This window comes from Lemur catta, chromosome 14 (assembly GCF_020740605.2).
Source record: "Lemur catta isolate mLemCat1 chromosome 14, mLemCat1.pri, whole genome shotgun sequence".
NCBI lineage: Eukaryota > Metazoa > Chordata > Mammalia > Primates > Lemuridae > Lemur > Lemur catta.
In genome coordinates this window covers 46589009-46595296 of record NC_059141.1, presented here as the reverse complement: position 1 = coordinate 46595296, position 6288 = coordinate 46589009, and positions in this window count along the sequence as shown.

Below are 6288 nucleotides of genomic sequence, written 5' to 3'. Positions count from 1 at the left end.
GGTTAAAATTTGGGGTCCTTCCTTTCTAACTTGAGCAATTTAATCAAAATTTTCTCAAATGATAATCACACAATTTGCAGGATTATGGTTAAAATTAAATGAGATAACCAGATGTAAAGTGAGGGGTACCTAGAAGTTTAAAAACCTAAGTTCCTTACCTGCTTGAAGCCTCTCCACTTACCACTTTCCCTGAAATTCTGGGACTCTTGTGACTCCATATCTGGCCTTACCTAAGGACCCATATAAGACGTGGTAGATCTAGAGCCAATGTTTGGTATGGCATCTGCCTGGAGGGCAGCATTTCTGTGCAAACAGCTGAAGAAATGTGTAAGGCCCTGCAGAGGCTACAGCTCTGTGATGAGCATGTATCCTCCCGAACACAGACACAAGAGGATTATACGGAGGAGTTCTTTGACTTCTTGCATGCAAGGGGCCACTGCATGGCCCACAAACTCTTTAACAGCTTGAAATAAAGGTAGAGACTCATTCACCCCAGCCTTCATCGCCTGGGCATCAGGATATATTTCCTCTTGGTTTTGAATATGCCATTTATTTCTAATGTGTGTAACTGTTAACTTCATGTGATCCTCGTGGATTTTGACTTAGGCAAGTAGTTTCTGTATGATTCCATCATAATAAAATTCTGTGATCTGCAGGAAGAAACAATCAATCATATTTGTGTAGGTCTTTTTCTGGACTCTGTTCTGTTCCTCTATTCTGTCTATCCTTTCACCAATATAGTACTACACTGTCTTCATTGTGTAGCTTTATACTAAATCTTGAAATCAGGTAGTGCCAATCTTTCAATGTTACTCTTTTTCAAAATTGTTGGGGCTATTCTAATTCCTTCGCTTTAAAATTTTAGATTCAGCCTGTCTCTATGTCCATATCTATCTAAAAAATCTTCTTGGGATTTTGACTAGGATTACATTGAATCTATAGAGCAATTTGGAAAGAATCAACAATTTAACAATATTGAATCCTCCAATATTCCAACACAGTACATCTTTCCATTCACTGAGATCTTCTTTGATTTCTTTCATTAAGGTTTTGTAGGTTTGGGCATACAGATCCTATACATATTTTGTAGATTTATATCTACCTAAATATTTCACTTTTGGGGTGTTATTGTAAGTGGTACTTTTTTAAACACTTAAAATTGTAATTGTTCATTACTAGACTACAAAAATACAATTGATTTATATTTTTAATTGAAAAATAATAATTGTGTATGTTTATGGGGTAAAATATGATGTACAATGTGATATTTTGCTATATGTAGACATTGTGGAATGATACCTGTGCCAGCTGTGCAATTCTGTGCTATGGCGCCTTTGGGTCAAAACCAGGAGATAGAGGGGAAAATGGCAAACACTGCTGTATGTGTCCTTCCTCGCCTTCAATCCTTCTCCCCAATCTGCCTACTACTACTAATTTTTCAGAGTCCTCGAGTAGTTGCTTTCTGTATCTTATCCAAACCTACGTGTAATCATTGGGAAAGATAGGCTATGAGCAGCACTTACTCCATCTTGGCCAGTACTGGAAATCTTGAAGTCTTTTATTGATCACATATCATACTTCTCTACTACAAAAATCTATATATTTAAATAGAAATGTAATTAAAATATTCCTCTTGAGTGTTAAAAACATTTCTTCTGGATTGAGCTATCATTCTTATTATTATACAACTTGTCAAAATAACATTAATATAATCCTGATAATTACAAAGAAAAAATAAGATTTTACTGGAAGTACATTCCTTAATGAAATGAATGGGACTTTAAAATCGTTTTTCAATTAGTTTAAGTATCTGTGAATGGATATTAGTTATTACTAGGTTGAGACAGTTTCAGTCAACTCTGAAAAACCTTGCCCACATATATAAGCAAACATAAATGGAGGGAATTTTGTTATAGCTATGTCACCCAATTCTTTGAACTTCTTTCTAGTTATATGCCAAAAATCACATAATTTCCTGTTTTCAAAAATTATTTTTTATGATCTACTAGCTGACAATATGATTAGTTTTTCCTTTGATTTTTGGAAAGCAAAGAACTGGAAACTACCTGATTTTCAAAAGGATTTGTTACTCAGTCACTAGGGGCATTGACGTTATCATTTTGTGAGAAGTTTTGTATGACTTACCAACAATTAACTGTACCCAATTTTCTTCTATTAGAGACACCTTGTTTAAGAAAGTTTGGGGAATACTAAGTATCATCAAATTCAATACAACACAATTTGATAAAATTATTTTATCTTATCAAGTACCTTGAATATATATTTTTTAAAAACCTGAAGTTCCACATTTAGCTCAATGTATACAACAATGTCCAATAGAAATATAATGAGTCAAGTCTGTAATTTTAATTTTCTTATAGCTACACTAAAAATGTTAAAAGAAACAGTTGAAATTAATTTAATAGGCCAGGTGAGTGGCTCACGCCTGTAATCCTAGCACTCTGAGAGGCCAAGGCAAGAGGACTGCTTGAGCAAGAGCGAGACCCGTCTCTTCTAAAAACAGAAAAATTAGCTGGGTGTTGTGGCACCTCCCAGCTACTCAGGATGCTGAGGCAAGAGGATCGTGTGAGCCCAGGAGTTTGAGGTTGCAGTGAGCTACGATGATGCCACTGCCCTCTACCCAGGGTGACCAAGTGAGACTCTATCCAAAAAAAAAAAAGAAATTAATTTAATAATGCTTTTCATTTGGCTCAATATATAACAATATCATTTCAACATATAATCAATATAATAAAATTCACACTGCTTTAGTTTTTAAATTTAAAGTTAAAAATTCAATTCCTCAGTTACATTAGCCACATTTGAAGTGTTCAATAGCCAGATGTAGCTAGTGGCTACTGTATTGAGCAGTATGGGTATAAAAAATATCTACTACATAATCTAACTAGTAGAGCTAGTTAGTCTTCATTATAAATCTAATTATTAAAATTAGATTTGCTTTATATTAGAAAGTCTTCATTTTTTAACAAAAAATTATGTTGATGTGTACTTTGAGAACTATTATAGAAAACATTTTATAAGGATGTGTCATCTAAAATAGGTTACTAAAAGCAACCAAATTGGATGAAATCAACTTTGGTCTAATATAAATTAATCTGCTTTTTATTGTAAACGATCCTAAATCTAAGGCTGTTGTTACTTAACTTATAATAATACAATGTAATATATAGATAAAATTATGTTATTTATAAAACTAGAGGTATTACATAAGGATGTGGCATACCTAAGCAAATGTTGTTAGGTTTATTTAGAGTGGGAACCCAAAAAATATCATAAAGCTGGTGAATCAAAAGCCACAGGAGTCTAGAGAGTCCGAGGTTGTCAATCTAACTTTAACCACAGGCAGCTGCAACCATGCCTGCATTCCTATCCCCCACCCCATAAGGACTAAGCTACACCCCTCCCCTGTCTCTGCAGGTGTTACTCACTCCCCCAGGAAAAACCCTCCGCTTCCCCTTCCCTCAGGGTGAACGGTTTTTTGCCTCCACCCATCTGCACCCAGATGCTCAAAATAAATAGCATTTTACTACACCTGAAGCTTTGTGTGTCTCTCTCTTGGCTCCCAACCTAACAAATGTATGTATGCATATTGATCTCTGGTATTTGATTTTTAGGGATAGTTAAATAAAAATCACGAAATAATTCCACTAATTAAAAATGAATCCTCGCCTGTAATCCTAGCACTCTGGGAGGCTGAGGCGAGAGAATCACTGAGGTCAGGAGCTCAAGCCCAGCCTGAGCAAGCGCAAGACCCCCATCTCCACCAAAAACAGAAAAATCAGCCAGGTGTGGTGGTGTGCGCCTGTAATCCCAGCTACTCGGGAGGCTGAGGCAGGAGAATCGCTTGAGCCCGGGAGTTTGAGGTTGCTGTGAGCTAGGCTGACACCACAACACTCTAACCCAGGTGACAGAGTGAGACTCTGTCTCAAAAAAAAAAAAAAAGAATCCTAAAATTATGCCATTAATTTTTTAGACACCATCATCACAATTTTAATTTTCCTATGTATTTAGCAAAAAGAAAAAATTATATAATGCCAAAAATTAAAAAGTTACTCCAGCTACTAGAATATAATTTTGGGTTTTGATAATAGAAGACACAAAATATTAAACATTTCAAAAATGGAAATAAGATGAAGATGGTGTGGTAGGCAGAATTCTAAGATGCTCCCAAGATGCTTGCCCCCGTAGTGTACAAACCCTCTATTATCCCCTGCCCTTGAAGTGAAGGGGCTGTGAATACAATGGGATAACTACTCCTTTGATTAGGTTATATTATATAAAACTGTTTTAGCAAACTGGAGAGATTTTCTGGCTGGCTATGAAGAAGTAAACTGCTGTGTCATGAGGGTGCTTGTGAGAAGGCCACATGGCAAAGAATTGCAGAGGCCTCTAGGAGCTGAGAGAGACAGTGGACAGCCAGTAAGAAAGCTGGGACCTCAGTCCTACGATCGCAAGGAGCTGTATTCTGCCAACAACAGTGAGTTTGGAAGAGGACCCAAGCCTCAAATGAGATCAAACCCCTAGACTACACCTTGATTGCAGCCAGAGACTGGAGTAGATGATTTAGTTAAACTCTGCAGGGGCTCCTGACTCATGAAAACTGAGATGATAAAGATGTGTTGTTTTGAGCCGCTAACTTTGTGGTTCTTGGTAATTTGTTACGCACTATAGAAAACTAATACAGATGGCCTGTAGTAAAGGAATGAATATTATTGATATGATTTAATAAAACATGTTCTAACTACTGTATTGAATAATCCACGTTGACTCTAAAAGAAATTGCAAGCTGGGGCGCAGTAGTCTGCACCCGTAGTCCCAACAATACTGGAAGCTGAGGATCACTGGAGCCCAGGAATCTGGGCTGTAGTACACTGTGATCGTGCCTGTAAATAGACATTGGACTCCAGCCTGGGCAACATAGAGATATTCATTTATCTCTAAATAAATAAATTTTTAAAAATAAAACAATTTATTAATAAAAAAGAAAATAAATTACATAAAATGTTTATCTACGATTTTATCCAGCGTCGAAAACTTTTGATAAATTCAATACTCCAGGAGACTTTCCAGTTATATTAAAAAGAATCAGTCTTATTAACCTGTACTGCTCCAACTACCATCGTGGGGTTTTTTGGGTTTTTTTTCTTCCCCAGCCAATGACACATCCTGGGGATTAGTACTATAATTGAACAGAATTTTTAAAACTTCAATTTATAATGAGAGCTATGTTAAGCCTTTCAATATTTCTTATTAAAGCTCTCTTTACTTTCACCAGACTTTCCTTCATGAACAGTGCATTGTTGGGCACATGTCAAGGGACAAAAGAAGTAAGTTTGTTAAGCAAGGATCACCACCACTTCCATTGTCCACACCGATTTCATCTCAACAAGACCAATATATTCCACTTATAAATCAGTGAATCATCCTAAACAGAAATATGTTTAAGTCTAGGAAAAGTGGGACACTCTAAGGAGGATTTATGGCATCTCAATTAATGTTAAAGGGGTCATTTCCAATTGTCCATTGGTTTGGCATCTTAGATGTTCTCACACTTGGGACACTGTCACACTGCAGTTATATTCAGCATAGAGGGTAGGAGTGACTTTTCTGTGAACAGTGGGACTTGCGCTGTTATGAAGAGGAAATGGGGAAGGATAGCCTGAGTCATGCTACGGGAGGGTACACATGAAAGTTGAAGGTGTGGAAATAGAATTTCCTAAAATTCTACATGTTTATATATCCCTTGGAAAGTCTTCCCATTCTCTAGTTTGACGACCTTGACTCTAAAATATACATTCCTCCTGGTCAATGACTGTTTCTTATTATCTGTATTCCCTTCCTGTCTTCCCCTTCCTTAGCACCAAACATGGCAGATAATGGACGTTCAGTAGACATTGGCCTCCCAGTGGGCACAGGGAGACTCTGCCAGAAGTAGGGTCCTTCTGCCTGGACAGGGCGGAATAACTGCAGTCAAATTCCTGCTTCCTAATTCTCCATTATATTTATTTCCTGTAGGCCATTTAATACCACCTCATTATTTCAGAAAGGCAGATTACCATGTGAAATAAACCATTCCTCTCTAAGTACTCTAAATTCAACATAGATTTGTTGAAACTTGGCAAAAGCTCTGTGTTTCTTAGGAGTGTCTATGGGAGAAGGGGTGAAGAGAAAAAGTCCAGATGGGGAAATAGATTTATGTATAGGAAACTCGCACATAGGACTGTTTTGTTTTAAGCAACACTTATGCTCCAGAAGATCTCATCAATG